This window comes from Cetorhinus maximus, chromosome 10 (assembly GCF_964194155.1).
Source record: "Cetorhinus maximus chromosome 10, sCetMax3.hap1.1, whole genome shotgun sequence".
Taxonomy (NCBI): Eukaryota; Metazoa; Chordata; class Chondrichthyes; order Lamniformes; family Cetorhinidae; genus Cetorhinus; species Cetorhinus maximus.
Window position 1 is genome coordinate 25,172,916 of NC_135888.1, and position 17,433 is coordinate 25,190,348.

General features: G+C 54.3%; 1 protein-coding gene across 2 annotated transcripts in view; it reads right to left on the reverse strand.

Moving 5' to 3' along the window:
* Positions 1-17,433, reverse strand: part of col5a1 (procollagen, type V, alpha 1) — a 357,252-nt gene that overhangs the window by 175,891 nt on the left and 163,928 nt on the right. The window lies entirely within an intron of this gene.

Consider the following 17,433-nt stretch of genomic DNA (forward strand, 5'->3'; position numbering starts at 1 on the left):
TCCGTGTGAGTGTGTCTCAGTGTCAGCTCCTGTATGGTCCGTGTGTGTGTGTCTCAGTGTCAGCTCCTGTACAGTCCGTGTGTGTGTCTCAGTGTCAGCTCCTGTTAGGTCAGCGCGTGTGTGTCTCAGTGTCAGCTCCTATACGGTCCGTGTGTGTGTGTGTATCTCAGGGTCAGCTACTGTACGGTCCGTGTGTGTGTGTCTCAGTGTCAGCTGCTGTACGGTCCGTGTGTGTGTGTGTGTGACTCAGTGTCAGCTCCTGTAAGGTCAGTGTGTGTGTGTCTCAGTGTCAGCTCCTGTAAGGTCAGTCTGTGTGTGTCTCAGTGTCAGCTACTGTACGGTCCGTGTGTGTATCTCAGTGTCAGCTCCTGTATGGTCTGTGTGTGTGTGTCTCAGTGTCAGCTCCTGTAAGGTCAGTGCGTGTGTGTCTCAGTGTGAGCTCCTGTACGGTCCGTGTGTGTGTGTCTCAGTGTCAGCTCCTGTACGGTCCGTGTGTGTGTGTCTCAGTGTCAGCTCCTGTATGGTCCGTGTGTGTGTGTGTGTCTCAGTGTCAGCTCCTGTACGGTCCGTGTGTGTGTGTGTGTGTCTCAGTGTCAGCTCCTGTATGGTCCGTGTGTGTGTGTCTCTGTGTCAGCTCCTGTACGGTCCGTGTGTGTGTCTCAGTGTCAGCTCCTGTAAGGTCCGTGTGTGTGTCTCAGTGTCAGCTCCTGTACGGTCCGTGTGTGTGTGTCTCAGTGTCAGCTCCTGTATGGTCCGTGTGTGTGTCTCAGTGTCAGCTCCTGTACGGTCCGTGTGTGTATCTCAGTGTCAGCTCCTGTACGGTCCGTGTGTGTGTGTCTCAGTGTCAGCTCCTGTACGGTCCGTGTGTGTGTGTGTTTCAGCTCCTGTACCGTCCGTGTGTGTGTCCCACAGTGTCAGCTCCTTTACGGTCCATGTGTGTGTGTGTCAGCTCCTGTACGGTCCGTGTGTGTCTGTGTCAGCTCCTGTACGGTCCGTGTGTGTGTGTGTCAGTGTCAGCTCCTGTAATTTCCGGGTGTGTGTATCTCAGTGTCAGCTCCTGTACGGTCCATGTGTGTGTGTCTCAGTGTCAGCTCCTGTAAGGTCTGTGTGTCTGTTTCTCAGTTTCAGCACCTGTACGGTCCGTGTGTGTGTGTGTCTCAGTGTCAGCTCCTGTAAGGTCAGTGTGTGTGTGTGTCTCAGTGTCAGCTCCTGTAAGGTACGTGTGCGTGTGTCTCAGTGTCAGTTCCTGTAAGGTCAGTGTGTGTGTGTGTCTCAGTGTCAGCTCCTGTACGGTCCGTGTGCGTGCTTCTCAGTGTCAGCTCCTGTAAGGTCAGTGTGTGTGTGTGTCTCAGTGTCAGCTCCTGTACGGTCCGTGTGTGTGTGTCTCAGTGTCAGCTCCTGTACGGTCCGTGTGTGTGTTTCTCAGTGTCAGCTCCTGTAGGGTCCGTGTGTGTGTGTCTCAGTTTCAGCTCCTGTACGGTCCATGTGTGTGTGTCTCAGTGTCAGCTCCTGTAAGGTCAGTGTGTGTGTGTGTCTCAGTGTCAGCTCCTGTAAGGTCCGTGTGTGTGTTTCTCAGTGTCAGCTCCTGTACGGTCCATGTGTGTGTGTCTCAGTGTGAGCTCCTGTACGGTCTGTGTGTGTGTGTCTCAGTGTCAGCTCCTATACGGTCCGTGTGTGTGTGTGAATCTCAGGGTCAGCTACTGTACGGTCCTTTTGTGTGTGTCTCAGTGTCAGCTGCTGTACGGTCCGTGTGTGAGTGTGTGTCTCAGTGTCAGCTCCTGTAAGGTCAGTGTGTCTGTGTCTCAGTGTCAGCTCCTGTAAGGTCAGTGTGTGTGTGTCTCAGTGTCAGCTCCTGTACGGTCCGTGTGTGTGTGTGTGTCTCAGTGTCAGCTCCTGTACGGTCCGTGTGTGTGTGTCTCGGTGCCAGCTCCTGTACGGTCCGTGTGTGTGTGTCTCAGTGTCAGCTCCTGTAGGGTCCGTGTGTGTGTTTCAGTGTCAGATCCTGTACGGTCCGTGTGTGTGTATCTCAGTGTCAGCTCCTGTACTGTCCGTGTGTGTGTGTCTCTGTGTCAGCTCCTGTACGGTCAGTGTGTGTGGGTCTCAGTGTCAGCTCCTGTACGGTCCGTGTGTGTGTATCTCAGTGTCAGCTCCTGTACGGTCCGCGTGTGTGTGTCTCAGTGTCAGCTCCTGTACGGTCCATGTGTGTGACTCAGTGTCAGCTCCTGCACGGTCCGTGTGTGTGTGTCTCAGTGTCAGCTCCTGTACGGTCCGTGTGTGTGTATCTCAGTGTCAGCTCCTGTACTGTCCGTGTGTGTGTGTCTCAGTGTCAGCTCCTGTACTGTCCGTGTGTGTGTGTCTCAGTGTCAGCTCCTGTACGGTCCGTGTGTGTGTATCTCAGTGTCAGCTCCTGTACGGTCCGCATGTGTGTGTCTCAGTGTCAGCTCCTGTATGGTCCATGTGTGTGACTCAGTGTCAGCTCCTGTACGGTCCGTGTGTGTGTGTCTTAGTGTCAGCTCCTGTACGGTCCATGTGTGTGACTCAGTGTCAGCTCCTGTACGGTCCGTGTGTGTGTGTCACAGTATCAGCTCCTGTACGGTCCGTGTGTGTGTGTCTCAGTGTCAGCTCCTTTAAGGTCCGTGTGTGTGTGTCTCAGTGTCAGCTCCTGTACAGTCCGTGTGTGTGTCTCAGTGTCAGCTCCTGTACGGTCCGTGTGTGTATGTCTCAGTGTCAGCTCCTGTAAGGTCCGTGTGTGTGTGTCTCAGTGTCAGCTCCTGTACGGTCTGTGTGTGTGTGTCTCAGTGTCAGCTCCTGTAAGGTCCGTGTGTGTGTGTGTTTCAGTGTCAGCTCCTGAATGGTCCGTGTGTGTATCTCAGTGTCAGCTCCTGTAAGGTCCGTGTGTGTGTCTCAGTGTCAGCTCCTGTACGGTCCGTGTGTGTGTGTCTCAGTGTCAACTCCTGTACGGTCCGTGTGTGTATCTCAGTGTCAGCTCCTGTATGGTCTGTGTGTGTGTGTCTCAGTGTCAGCTCCTGTACGGTCCGTGTGTGTGTGTCTCAGTGTCAGCTCCTGTACGGTCCATGTGTGTGTGTCTCAGTGTCAGCTCCTGTAAGGTCAGTGTGTGTGTGTGTCTCAGTATCAGCTCCTGTAAGGTCCGTGTGTGTGTTTCTCAGTGTCAGCTCCTGTACGGTCCATGTGTGTGTGTCTCAGTGTGAGCTCCTGTACGGTCTGTGTGTGTGTGTCTCAGTGTCAGCTCCTGGACAGTCTGTGTGTGTGTCTCAGTGTCAGCTCGTGTAAGGTCAGTGTGTGTGTGTCTCTGTGTCAGCTCCTGTAAGGTCAGTGTGTGTTTAACTCAGTGTCAGCTCCTGTAAGGTCAGTGTGTGTGTGTCTCAGTGTCAGCTCCTGTACGGTCCGTGTGTGTGTGTGAATCTCAGTGTCAGCTACTGTACGGTCCGTGTGTGTGTGTCTCAGTGTCAGCTGCTGTACGGTCCGTGTGTGAGTCTGAATCTCAGTGTCAGCTCCTGTAAGGTCAGTGTGTGTGAGTATCAGTGTCAGCTCCTGTAAGGTCAGTGTGTGTGTGTCTCAGTGTCAGCTCCTGTACGGTCCGTGTGTGTGTGTGTGTTTCAGTGTCAGCTCCTGTACGGTCCGTGTGTGTGTGTCTCAGTGTCAGCTCCTGTACGGTCCGTGTGTGTGTGTCTCAGTGTCAGCTCCTGTACGGTCCGTGTGTGTGTTTCAGTGTCAGCTCCTGTATGGTCCGTGTGTGTGTGTCTCAGTGTCAGCTCCAGTGTGGTCCGTGTGTGTGTGTCTCAGTGTCAGCTCCTGTACGGTCTGTGTGTGTGTGTCTCAGTGTCAGCTCCTGTATGGTCCGTGTGTGTGTCTCAGTGTCAGCTCCTGTACGGTCCGTGTGTGTATCTCAGTGTCAGCTCCTGTAAGGTCAGTGTGTGTGAGTCTCAGTGTCAGCTCCTGTACAGTCCGTGTGTGTGTCTCTCAGTGTTAGCTCCTGTACGGTCTGTGTGTGTGTGTGTCTCACTGTCAGCTCCTGTACGGTCCGTGTGTGTGTGTCTCAGTGTCAGTTCCTGTATGGTCCGTGTGTGTGTGTCTCAGTGTCAGCTCCTGTACGGTCCGTGTGTGTGTGTCTCAGTGTCAGCTCCTGTACGGTCTGTGTGTGTGTGTCTCAGTGTCAGCTCCTGTATGGTCCGTGTGTGTGTCTCAGTGTCAGCTCCTGTACGGTCCGTGTGTGTATCTCAGTGTCAGCTCGTGTAAGGTCAGTGTGTGTGTGTGTCTCAGTGTCAGCTCCTGTACGGTCCGTGTGTGTGTCTCACGGTCAGCTCCTGTAAGGTCCGTGTGTGTGTGTCGCAGTGTCAACTCCTGTACAGTCCATGAGTTTGTGTCAGTGTCAGCTCTTGTACGGTCCGTGTGTGTGTGTCTCAGTGTCAGCTCCTGTACGGTCCGTGTGTGTGTGTCTCAGTGTCAGCTCCTGAACGGTCCGTGTGTGTGTCTCAGTGTCAGCTCCTGTACGGTCCGTGTGTGTGTGTGTCAGTGTCAGCTCCTGTACGGTCCGTGTGTGTGTTTCTCAGTGTCAGCTCCTGTACGGTCCGTGTGAGCGTGTTTCTCAGTGTCAGCTCCTGTACGGTCCGTGTGTGTGTGTGTCTCAGTGTCAGCTCCTGTAAGGTCAGTGTGTGTGTGTGTCTCAGTGTCAGCTGTTGTAAGGTCCGTTTGTGTGTGTCTCAGTGTCAGCTCCTGTACGGTCCGTGTGTGTGTGTCTCAGTGTCAGCTCCTGAACGGTCCGTGTGTGTGTCTCAGTGTCTGCTCCTGTACGGTCCGTGTGTGTGTGTGTCAGTGTCAGCTCCTGTACGGTCCGTGTGTGTGTTTCTCAGTGTCAGCTCCTGTACGGTCCGTGTGAGCATGTTTCTCAGTGTCAGCTCCTGTACGGTCCGTGTGTGTGTGTGTGTCTCAGTGTCAGCTCCTGTAAGGTCAGTGTGTGTGTGTGTCTCAGTGTCAGCTCCTGTACGGTCCATGTGTGTGTGTCTCAGTGTCAGGTCCTGTACGGTTGATGAGTGCGTGTCTCAGTGTCAGCTCCTGTACGGTCCGTGTGAGTGTGTCTCAGTGTCAGCTCCTGTATGGTCCGTGTGTGTGTGTCTCAGTGTCAGCTCCTGTACAGTCCGTGTGTGTGTCTCAGTGTCAGCTCCTGTTAGGTCAGCGCGTGTGTGTCTCAGTGTCAGCTCCTATACGGTCCGTGTGTGTGTGTGTATCTCAGGGTCAGCTACTGTACGGTCCGTGTGTGTGTGTGTCTCAGTGTCAGCTGCTGTACGGTCCGTGTGTGTGTGTGTGTGTCTCAGTGTCAGCTCCTGTAAGGTCAGTGTGTGTGTGTCTCAGTGTCAGCTCCTGTAAGGTCAGTCTGTGTGTGTCTCAGTGTCAGCTACTGTACGGTCCGTGTGTGTATCTCAGTGTCAGCTCCTGTATGGTCAGTGTGTGTGTGTCTCAGTGTCAGCTCCTGTAAGGTCAGTGCGTGTGTGTCTCAGTGTCAGCTCCTGTACGGTCCGTGTGTGTGTGTCTCAGTGTCAGCTCCTGTACGGTCCGTGTGTGTGTGTCTCAGTGTCAGCTCCTGTAAGGTCCATGTGTGTGTGTGTGTCTCAGTGTCAGCTCCTGTACGGTCCGTGTGTGTGTGTGTGTGTCTCAGTGTCAGCTCCTGTACGGTCCGTGTGTGTGTGTCTCTGTGTCAGCTCCTGTACGGTCCGTGTGTGTGTCTCAGTGTCAGCTCCTGTACGGTCCGTGTGTGTGTCTCAGTGTCAGCTCCTGTACGGTCCGTGTGTGTGTGTCTCAGTGTCAGCTCCTGTATGGTCCGTGTGTGTGTCTCAGTGTCAGCTCCTGTACGGTCCGTGTGTGTATCTCAGTGTCAGCTCCTGTACGGTCCGTGTGTGCGTGTCTCAAGTGTCAGCTCCTGTACGGTCCGTGTGTGTGTGTGTTTCAGCTCCTGTACCGTCCGTGTGTGTGTCCCACAGTGTCAGCTCCTGTACGGTCCATGTGTGTGTGTGTCAGCTCCTGTACGGTCCGTGTGTGTGTGTGTCAGCTCCTGTACGGTCGTGTGTGTGTGTGTCAGTGTCAGCTCCTGTAATTTCCGGGTGTGTGTATCTCAGTGTCAGCTCCTGTACGGTCCATGTGTGTGTGTCTCAGTGTCAGCTCCTGTACGGTCTGTGTGTCTGTTTCTCAGTTTCAGCACCTGTACGGTCCGTGTGTGTGTGTGTGTCTCAGTGTCAGCTCCTGTAAGGTCAGTGTGTGTGTGTGTCTCAGTGTCAGCTCCTGTAAGGTACGTGTGCGTGTGTCTCAGTGTCAGTTCCTGTAAGGTCAGTGTGTGTGTGTGTCTCAGTGTCAGCTCCTGTACGGTCCGTGTGCGTGTTTCTCAGTGCCAGCTCCTGTAAGGTCAGTGTGTGTGTGTGTCTCAGTGTCAGCTCCTGTACGGTCCGTGTGTGTGTGTCTCAGTGTCAGCTCCTGTACGGTCCGTGTGTGTGTTTCTCAGTGTCAGCTCCTGTACAGTCCGTGTGTGTGTGTCTCAGTGTCAGCTCCTGTACGGTCCGTGTGTGTGTGTCTCAGTGTCAGCTCCTGTACGGTCCATGTGTGTGTGTCTCAGTGTCAGCTCCTGTAAGGTCAGTGTGTGTGTGTGTCTCAGTGTCAGCTCCTGTAAGGTCCGTGTGTGTGTTTCTCAGTGTCAGCTCCTGTACGGTCCATGTGTGTGTGTCTCAGTGTGAGCTCCTGTACGGTCTGTGTGTGTGTGTCTCAGTGTCAGCTCCTGTACAGTCTGTGTGTGTGTCTCAGTGTCAGCTCCTGTAAGGTCAGTGTGTGTGTGTCTCTGTGTCAGCTCCTGTAAGGTCAGTGTGTGTTTATCTCAGTGTCAGCTCCTGTAAGGTCAGTGTGTGTGTGTCTCAGTGTCAGCTCCTGTACAGTCCGTGTGTGTGTGAATCTCAGGGTCAGCAACTGTACGGTCCGTGTGTGTGTGTCTCAGTGTCAGCTGCTGTACGGTCCGTGTGTGAGTGTGCGTCTCAGTGTCAGCTCCTGTAAGGTCAGTGTGTGTGTGTCTCAGTGTCAGCTCCTGTAAGGTCAGTGTGTGTGTGTCTCAGTGTCAGCTCCTGTACGGTCAGTGTGTGTGTGTGTGTCTCAGTGTCAGCTCCTGTACGGTCCGTGTGTGTGTGTCTCAGTGTCAGCTTCTGTACGGTCCGTGTGTGTGTGTCTCAGTGTCAGCATCTGTACGGTCCGTGTGTGTGTTTCAGTGTCAGCTCCTGTACGGTCCGTGTGTGTGTGTCTCAGTGTCAGCTCCTGTATGGTCCGTGTGTGTGTGTCTCAGTGTCAGCTCCTGTACGGTCTGTGTGTGTGTGTCTCAGTGTCAGCTCCTGTATGGTCCGTGTGTGTGTCTCAGTGTCAGCTCCTGTACGGTCCGTGTGTGTATCTCAGTGTCAGCTCCTGTAAGGTCTGTGTGTGTGTGTGTCTCAGTGTCAGCTCCTGTACGGTCCGTGTGTGTGTCTCACGGTCAGCTCCTGTAAGGTCCGTGTGTGTGTGTCGCAGTGTCAACTCCTGTACAGTCCGTGAGTGTGTGTCAGTGTCAGCCCTTGTACGGTCCGTGTGTGCGTGTCTCAGTGTCAGCTCCTGTACGGTCCGTGTGTGTGTGTCTCAGTGTCAGCTCCTGAACGGTCCGTGTGTGTGTCTCAGTGTCAGCTCCTGTACGGTCCGTGTGTGTGTGTGTCAGTGTCAGCTCCTGTACGGTCCGTGTGTGTGTTTCTCAGTGTCATCTCCTGTACGGTCCGTGTGAGCGTGTTTCTCAGTGTCAGCTCCTGTACGGTCCGTGTGTGTGTGTGTCTCAGTGTCAGCTCCTGTAAGGTCAGTGTGTGTGTGTGTCTCAGTGTCAGCTCCTGTAAGGTCCGTTTGTGTGTGTCTCAGTGTCAGCTCCTGTACGGTCCGTGTGTGTGTGTCTCAGTGTCAGCTCCTGAACGGTCCGTGTGTGTGTCTCAGTGTCAGCTCCTGTACGGTCCGTGTGTGTGTGTGTCAGTGTCAACTCCTGTACGGTCTGTGTGTGTGTTTCTCAGTGTCAGCTCCTGTAAGGTCAGTGTGTGTGTGTGTCTCAGTGTCTGCTCCTGTAAGGTCCGTTTGTGTGTGTCTCAGTGTCAGCTCCTGTACGGTCCGTGTGTGTGTGTCTCAGTGTCAGCTCCTGAACGGTCCGTGTGTGTGTCTCAGTGTCAGCTCTTGTACGGTCCGTGTGTGTGTGTGTCAGTGTCAGCTCCTGTACGGTCCGTGTGTGTGTTTCTCAGTGTCAGCTCCTGTACGGTCCGTGTGAGCATGTTTCTCAGTGTCAGCTCCTGTACGGTCCGTGTGTGTGTGTGTCTCAGTGTCAGCTCCTGTAAGGTCAGTGTGTGTGTGTGTCTCAGTGTCAGCTCCTGTACGGTCCATGTGTGTGTGTCTCAGTGTCAGGTCCTGTACGGTTGATGAGTGCGTGTCTCAGTGTCAGCTCCTGTACGGTCCGCGTGAGTGTGTCTCAGTGTCAGCTCCTGTATGGTCCGTGTGTGTGTGTCTCAGTGTCAGCTCCTGTACAGTCCGTGTGTGTGTCTCAGTGTCAGCTCCTGTTAGGTCAGCGCGTGTGTGTCTCAGTGTCAGCTCCTATACGGTCCGTGTGTGTGTGTGTATCTCAGGGTCAGCTACTGTACGGTCCGTGTGTGTGTGTCTCAGTGTCAGCTGCTGTACGGTCCGTGTGTGTGTGTGTGTGACTCAGTGTCAGCTCCTGTAAGGTCAGTGTGTGTGTGTCTCAGTGTCAGCTCCTGTAAGGTCAGTCTGTGTGTGTCTCAGTGTCAGCTACTGTACGGTCCGTGTGTGTATCTCAGTGTCAGCTCCTGTATGGTCTGTGTGTGTGTGTCTCAGTGTCAGCTCCTGTAAGGTCAGTGCGTGTGTGTCTCAGTGTCAGCTCCTGTACGGTCCGTGTGTGTGTGTCTCAGTGTCAGCTCCTGTACGGTCCGTGTGTGTGTGTCTCAGTGTCAGCTCCTGTATGGTCCGTGTGAGTGTGTGTGTCTCAGTGTCAGCTCCTGTACGGTCCGTGTGTGTGTGTGTGTGTGTCTTAGTGTCAGCTCCTGTATGGTCCGTGTGTGTGTGTCTCTGTGTCAGCTCCTGTACGGTCCGTGTGTGTGTCTCAGTGTCAGCTCCTGTAAGGTCCGTGTGTGTGTCTCAGTGTCAGCTCCTGTACGGTCCGTGTGTGTGTGTCTCAGTGTCAGCTCCTGTATGGTCCGTGTGTGTGTCTCAGTGTCAGCTCCTGTACGGTCCGTGTGTGTATCTCAGTGTCAGCTCCTGTACGGTCCGTGTGTGTGTGTCTCAGTGTCAGCTCCTGTACGGTCCGTGTGTGTGTGTGTTTCAGCTCCTGTACCGTCCGTGTGTGTGTCCCACAGTGTCAGCTCCTGTACGGTCCATGTGTGTGTGTGTCAGCTCCTGTACGGTCCGTGTGTGTCTGTGTCAGCTCCTGTACGGTCCGTGTGTGTGTGTGTCAGTGTCAGCTCCTGTAATTTCCGGGTGTGTGTATCTCAGTGTCAGCTCCTGTACGGTCCATGTGTGTGTGTCTCAGTGTCAGCTCCTGTACGGTCTGTGTGTCTGTTTCTCAGTTTCAGCACCTGTACGGTCCGTGTGTGTGTGTGTCTCAGTGTCAGCTCCTGTAAGGTCAGTGTGTGTGTGTGTCTCAGTGTCAGCTCCTGTAAGGTACGTGTGCGTGTGTCTCAGTGTCAGTTCCTGTAAGGTCAGTGTGTGTGTGTGTCTCAGTGTCAGCTGCTGTACGGTCCGTGTGCGTGCTTCTCAGTGTCAGCTCCTGTAAGGTCAGTGTGTGTGTGTGTCTCAGTGTCAGCTCCTGTACGGTCCGTGTGTGTGTGTCTCAGTGTCAGCTCCTGTACGGTCCGTGTGTGTGTTTCTCAGTGTCAGCTCCTGTAGGGTCCGTGTGTGTGTGTCTCAGTTTCAGCTCCTGTACGGTCCATGTGTGTGTGTCTCAGTGTCAGCTCCTGTAAGGTCAGTGTGTGTGTGTGTCTCAGTGTCAGCTCCTGTAAGGTCCGTGTGTGTGTGTCTCAGTGTCAGCTCCTGTAAGGTCAGTGTGTCTGTGTCTCAGTGTCAGCTCCTGTAAGGTCAGTGTGTGTGTGTCTCAGTGTCAGCTCCTGTACGGTCCGTGTGTGTGTGTGTGTCTCAGTGTCAGCTCCTGCACGGTCCGTGTGTGTGTGTCTCAGTGTCAGCTCCTGTACGGTCCGTGTGTGTGTATCTCAGTGTCAGCTCCTGTACTGTCCGTGTGTGTGTGTCTCAGTGTCAGCTCCTGTACTGTCCGTGTGTGTGTGTCTCAGTGTCAGCTCCTGTACGGTCCGTGTGTGTGTATCTCAGTGTGAGCTCCTGTACGGTCCGCGTGTGTGTGTCTCAGTGTCAGCTCCTGTATGGTCCATGTGTGTGACTCAGTGTCAGCTCCTGTACGGTCCGTGTGTGTGTGTCTTAGTGTCAGCTCCTGTACGGTCCATGTGTGTGACTCAGTGTCAGCTCCTGTACGGTCCGTGTGTGTGTGTCACAGTATCAGCTCCTGTACGGTCCGTGTGTGTGTGTCTCAGTGTCAGCTCCTTTAAGGTCCGTGTGTGTGTGTCTCAGTGTCAGCTCCTGTACAGTCCGTGTGTGTGTCTCAGTGTCAGCTCCTGTACGGTCCGTGTGTGTATGTCTCAGTGTCAGCTCCTGTAAGGTCCGTGTGTGTGTGTCTCAGTGTCAGCTCCTGTACGGTCTGTGTGTGTGTGTCTCAGTGTCAGCTCCTGTAAGGTCCGTGTGTGTGTGTGTTTCAGTGTCAGCTCCTGAATGGTCCGTGTGTGTATCTCAGTGTCAGCTCCTGTAAGGTCCGTGTGTGTGTCTCAGTGTCAGCTCCTGTACGGTCCGTGTGTGTGTGTCTCAGTGTCAACTCCTGTACGGTCCGTGTGTGTATCTCAGTGTCAGCTCCTGTATGGTCTGTGTGTGTGTGTCTCAGTGTCAGCTCCTGTATGGTCCGTGTGTGTGTGTCTCTGTGTCAGCTCCTGTATGGTCCGTGTGTGTGTGTCTCAGTGTCAGCTCCTGTACGGTCCGTGTGTGTGTATCTCAGTGTCAGCTCCTGTACTGTCCATGTGTGTGTGTCTCAGTGTCAGCTCCTGTACGGTCCCTGTGCGTGTGTCTCAGTGTCAGCTCCTGTACGGTCCGTGTGTGTGTATCTCAGTGTCAGCTCCTGTACGGACCGCGTGTGTGTGTCTCAGTGTCAGCTCCTGTACGGTCCATGTGTGTGACTCAGTGTCAGCTCCTGTACGGTCCGTGTGTGTGTGTCTTAGTGTCAGCTCCTGTACGGTCCATGTGTGTGACTCAGTGTCAGCTCCTGTACGGTCCGTGAGTGTGTGTGTCAGTGTCAGCTCCTGTACGGTCCGTGTGTGTGTGTCACAGTATCAGCTCCTGTACGGTCCGTGTGTGTGTGTCTCAGTGTCAGCTCCTTTAAGGTCGGTGTGTGTGTGTCTCAGTGTCAGCTCCTGTACGGTCCGTGTGTGTGTCTCAGTGTCAGCTCCTGTACGGTCCGTGTGTGTGTCTCAGTGTCAGCTCCTGTACGGTCCGTGTGTGTGTGTCTCAGTGTCAGCTCCTGTAAGGTCAGTGCGTGTGTGTCTCAGTGTGAGCTCCTGTACGGTCCGTGTGTGTGTGTCTCAGTGTCAGCTCCTGTACGGTCCGTGTGTGTGTGTCTCAGTGTCAGCTCCTGTATGGTCCGTGTGAGTGTGTGTGTCTCAGTGTCAGCTCCTGTACAATCCGTGTGTGTGTGTGTGTGTCTTAGTGTCAGCTCCTGTATGGTCCGTGTGTGTGTGTCTCTGTGTCAGCTACTGTACGGTCCGTGTGTGTGTCTCAGTGTCAGCTCCTGTAAGGTCCGTGTGTGTGTCTCAGTGTCAGCTCCTGTACGGTCCGTGTGTGTGTGTCTCAGTGTCAGCTCCTGTATGGTCCGTGTGTGTGTCTCAGTGTCAGCTCCTGTACGGTCCGTGTGTGTATCTCAGTGTCAGCTCCTGTACGGTCCGTGTGTGTGTGTCTCAGTGTCAGCTCCTGTACGGTCCGTGTGTGTGTGTGTTTCAGCTCCTGTACCGTCCGTGTGTGTGTCCCACAGTGTCAGCTCCTGTACGGTCCATGTGTGTGTGTGTCAGCTCCTGTACGGTCCGTGTGTGTCTGTGTCAGCTCCTGTACGGTCCGTGTGTGTGTGTGTCAGTGTCAGCTCCTGTAATTTCCGGGTGTGTGTATCTCAGTGTCAGCTCCTGTACGGTCCATGTGTGTGTGTCTCAGTGTCAGCTCCTGTACGGTCTGTGTGTCTGTTTCTCAGTTTCAGCACCTGTACGGTCCGTGTGTGTGTGTGTCTCAGTGTCAGCTCCTGTAAGGTCAGTGTGTGTGTGTGTCTCAGTGTCAGCTCCTGTAAGGTACGTGTGCGTGTGTCTCAGTGTCAGTTCCTGTAAGGTCAGTGTGTGTGTGTGTCTCAGTGTCAGCTCCTGTACGGTCCGTGTGCGTGCTTCTCAGTGTCAGCTCCTGTAAGGTCAGTGTGTGTGTGTGTCTCAGTGTCAGCTCCTGTACGGTCCGTGTGTGTGTGTCTCAGTGTCAGCTCCTGTACGGTCCGTGTGTGTGTTTCTCAGTGTCAGCTCCTGTAGGGTCCGTGTGTGTGTGTCTCAGTTTCAGCTCCTGTACGGTCCATGTGTGTGTGTCTCAGTGTCAGCTCCTGTAAGGTCAGTGTGTGTGTGTGTCTCAGTGTCAGCTCCTGTAAGGTCCGTGTGTGTGTGTCTCAGTGTCAGCTCCTGTAAGGTCAGTGTGTCTGTGTCTCAGTGTCAGCTCCTGTAAGGTCAGTGTGTGTGTGTCTCAGTGTCAGCTCCTGTACGGTCCGTGTGTGTGTGTGTGTCTCAGTGTCAGCTCCTGTACGGTCCGTGTGTGTGTGTCTCGGTGTCAGCTCCTGTACGGTCCGTGTGTGTGTGTCTCAGTGTCAGCTCCTGTAGGGTCCGTGTGTGTGTTTCAGTGTCAGATCCTGTACGGTCCGTGTGTGTGTATCTCAGTGTCAGCTCCTGTACTGTCCGTGTGTGTGTGTCTCTGTGTCAGCTCCTGTACGGTCAGTGTGTGTGTGTCTCAGTGTCAGCTCCTGTACGGTCCGTGTGTGTGTATCTCAGTGTCAGCTCCTGTACGGTCCGCGTGTGTGTGTCTCAGTGTCAGCTCCTGTACGGTCCATGTGTGTGACTCAGTGTCAGCTCCTGCACGGTCCGTGTGTGTGTGTCTCAGTGTCAGCTCCTGTACGGTCCGTGTGTGTGTATCTCAGTGTCAGCTCCTGTACTGTCCGTGTGTGTGTGTCTCAGTGTCAGCTCCTGTACTGTCCGTGTGTGTGTGTCTCAGTGTCAGCTCCTGTACGGTCCGTGTGTGTGTATCTCAGTGTCAGCTCCTGTACGGTCCGCGTGTGTGTGTCTCAGTGTCAGCTCCTGTATGGTCCATGTGTGTGACTCAGTGTCAGCTCCTGTACGGTCCGTGTGTGTGTGTCTTAGTGTCAGCTCCTGTACGGTCCATGTGTGTGACTCAGTGTCAGCTCCTGTACGGTCCGTGTGTGTGTGTCACAGTATCAGCTCCTGTACGGTCCGTGTGTGTGTGTCTCAGTGTCAGCTCCTTTAAGGTCCGTGTGTGTGTGTCTCATTGTCAGCTCCTGTACAGTCCGTGTGTGTGTCTCAGTGTCAGCTCCTGTACGGTCCGTGTGTGTATGTCTCAGTGTCAGCTCCTGTAAGGTCCGTGTGTGTGTGTCTCAGTGTCAGCTCCTGTACGGTCTGTGTGTGTGTGTCTCAGTGTCAGCTCCTGTAAGGTCCGTGTGTGTGTGTGTTTCAGTGTCAGCTCCTGAATGGTCCGTGTGTGTATCTCAGTGTCAGCTCCTGTAAGGTCCGTGTGTGTGTCTCAGTGTCAGCTCCTGTACGGTCCGTGTGTGTGTGTCTCAGTGTCAACTCCTGTACGGTCCGTGTGTGTATCTCAGTGTCAGCTCCTGTATGGTCTGTGTGTGTGTGTCTCAGTGTCAGCTCCTGTATGGTCCGTGTGTGTGTGTCTCTGTGTCAGCTCCTGTATGGTCCGTGTGTGTGTGTCTCAGTGTCAGCTCCTGTACGGTCCGTGTGTGTGTATCTCAGTGTCAGCTCCTGTACTGTCCATGTGTGTGTGTCTCAGTGTCAGCTCCTGTACGGTCCCTGTGCGTGTGTCTCAGTGTCAGCTCCTGTACGGTCCGTGTGTGTGTATCTCAGTGTCAGCTCCTGTACGGTCCGCGTGTGTGTGTCTCAGTGTCAGCTCCTGTACGGTCCATGTGTGTGACTCAGTGTCAGCTCCTGTACGGTCCGTGTGTGTGTGTCTTAGTGTCAGCTCCTGTACGGTCCATGTGTGTGACTCAGTGTCAGCTCCTGTACGGTCCGTGAGTGTGTGTGTCAGTGTCAGCTCCTGTACGGTCCGTGTGTGTGTGTCACAGTATCAGCTCCTGTACGGTCCGTGTGTGTGTGTCTCAGTGTCAGCTCCTTTAAGGTCCGTGTGTGTGTGTCTCAGTGTCAGCTCCTGTACGGTCCGTGTGTGTGTCTCAGTGTCAGCTCCTGTACGGTCCGTGTGTGTATGTCTCAGTGTCAGCTCCTGTAAGGTCCGTGTGTGTGTGTCTCAGTGTGAGCTCCTGTACGGTCTGTGTGTGTGTGTCTCAGTGTCAGCTCCTGTAAGGTCCGTGTGTGTGTTTGTCTCAGTGTCAGCTCCTGAATGGTCCGTGTGTGTATCTCAGTGTCATCTCCTGTAAGGTCCGTGTGTGTGTCTCAGTGTCAGCTCCTGTACGGTCCGTGTGTGTGTGTCTCAGTGTCAACTCCTGTACGGTCCGTGTGTGTATCTCAGTGTCAGCTCCTGTATGGTCTGTGTGTGTGTGTCTCAGTGTCAGCTCCTGGATGGTCCGTGTGTGTGTGTCACTGTGTCAGCTCCTGTATGGTCCGTGTGTGTGTGTCTCAGTGTCAGCTACTGTATGGTCCGTGTGTGTGTGTCTCAGTGTCAGCTCCTGTACGGTCCGTGTGTGTGTGTCTCTGTGTCAGCTCCTGTATGGTCCGTGTGTGTGTGTCTCAGTGTCAGCTCCTGTACGGTCCGTGTGTCTGTGTCTCAGTGTCAGCTCCTGTACGGTCCGTGTGTGTCTCAGTGTCAGCTCCTGTATTGTCCGTGTGTGTGTGTCCAAGTGTCAGCTCCTGTACGGTCCATGTGTGTGTGTCTCAGTGTCCGCTCCTGTACGGTCCGTGTTTGTGTGCCTCAGTGTCAGCTCCTGTATGGTCCGTGTGTGTGTGTCTCAGTGTCAGCTCCTGTACGGTCCGTGTGTGTGTCTCCGTGTCCGCTCCTGTACGGTCCGTGTGTGTGTGTCTCAGTGTCAGCTCCTGTACGGTTCGTGTATGTGTGTCCAAGTGTCAGCTGCTGTACGGTCCGTGTGTGTGTGTCTCAGTGTCAGCTCCTGTACGGTCCGTGTGTGTGTGTCTCAGTGTCAGCTCCTGTACGGTCCGTGTGTGTGTGTCTCAGTGTCAGCTCCTGTACGGTCCGTGTGTGTGTGTCTCAGTGTCAGCTCCTGTATGGTCTGTGTGTGTGTCTCAGTGTCAGCTCCTGTACGGTCCGTGTGTGTGTGTCTCAATTTCAGCTCCTGTACGGTCCGTGTGTGTGTGTCCGAGTGTCAGCTCCTGCACGGTCCGTGTGTCTGTGTCTCAGTGTCAGCTCCTGTACGGTCTGTGTGTGTCTCTCAATGTCAGCTCCTGTATGGTCCGTGTGTGTGTGTCTCAGTGTCAGCTCCTGTATGGTCCGTGTGTGTGTCTCAGTGTCAGCTCCTGTATGGTCCGTGTGTGTGTGTCTCTGTGTCAGCTCCTGTACGGTCCGTGTGTGTGTGTGTGTCTCAGTTGCAGCTCCTGTATGGTCCGTGTGTGTGTGTCTCAGTGTCAGCTCATGTACGGTCTGTGTGTGTGTGTCTCAGTGTCAGCTCCTGTACGGTCCGTGTGTGTGTGTGTGTGTGTGTGAGTGTTTGTGTGTGTGTGTGTGTCTCAGTGTCAGCTCCTGTACGGTCCGTGTGTGTGTGTCTCAGTGTCAGCTCCTGTATGGTCCGTGTGTGTGTCTCAGTGTCAGCTCCTGTATGGTGTGTGTGTGTATCTCAGTGTCAGCTCCTGTATGGTCCGTATGTGTGTCTCAGTGTCAGCTCCTGTACGGTCCGTGTGTGTGTTTCAGTGTCAGCTCCTGTACGGTCCGTGTGTGTGTGTCTCAGTGTCAGCTCCTATATGGTCTGTGTGTGTGTGTCTCAGTGTCAGCTCCTGTACGGTCCGTGTGTGTTTGTCTCAGTGTCTGCTCCTGTACGGTCCGTGTGTGTGTCCCCCAGTGTCAGCTCCTGTACGGTCCGTGGGTGTGTGTTTCTGGGTCAACTCCTGTACGGTCCGTGTGTGTGTGTCTCAGTGTCAGCTCCTGTACGGTCTATGTGTCTGTGTCTCAGTGTCAGCTCCTGTACGGTCCGTGTGTGTGTCTCAGTGTCAGCTCCTGTACGGTCCGTGTGTGTGTGTCTCAGTGTCAGCTCCTGTACGGTCCGTGTGTGTGTCTCAGTGTCAGCTCCTGTATGGTCCGTGTGTGTGTCTCAGTGTCAGCTCCTGTATGGTCCGTGTGTGTGTGTCTCAGTGTCAGCTCCTTTACGGTCCGTGTGTGTGTGTCTCAGTGTCAACTCCTGTATGGTCCGTGTGTGTGTCTCAGTGTCAGCTCCTGTATGGTCCGTGTGTGTGTCTCAGTGTCAGCTCCTCTACAGTCCGTGTGTGTGTCTCAGTGTCAGCTCCTGTACGGTCCGTGTGTGTGTGTCTCAGTGTCAGCTCTTGTACGGTCCGTGTGTGTGTGTCTCAGTGCCAGCTCCTGTATGGTCCGTGTGTGTGTGTCTCAGTGTCAGCTCCTGTACGGTCCGTGTGTGTGTGTCTCAGTGTCAGCTCCTGTACAGTCCGTGTGTGTGTCTCAGTGTCAGCTCCTGTACGGTCCATGTGTGTGTCTCAGTGTCAGCTCCTGTCCGGTCCGTGTGTGTGTGTCTCAGTGTCAGCTCCTGCACGGTCCGTGTGTGTGTATGTCTCAGTGTCAGCTCCTGTACGCTCCGTGTGTCTATGTCTCAGTGTCAACTCCTGTACGGTCCGTGTGTGTGTGTCTCAGTGTCAGCTCCTCTCCGGTCCGTGTGTGTGTGTCTCAGTGTCAGCTCCTGCACGGTCCGTGTGTGTGTCTCAGTGTCAGCTCCTGTATGGTCTGTGTGTGTGCGTCTCAGTGTCAGCTCCTGTATGGTCTGTGTGTGTGTGTCTCAGTGTCAGCTCCTGTACGGTCCGTGTGTGTGTGTCTCAGTGTCAGCTCCTGTACGGTCCGTGTGTGTGTGTCTCTGTGTCAGCTCCTGTACGGTCCGTGTGTGTG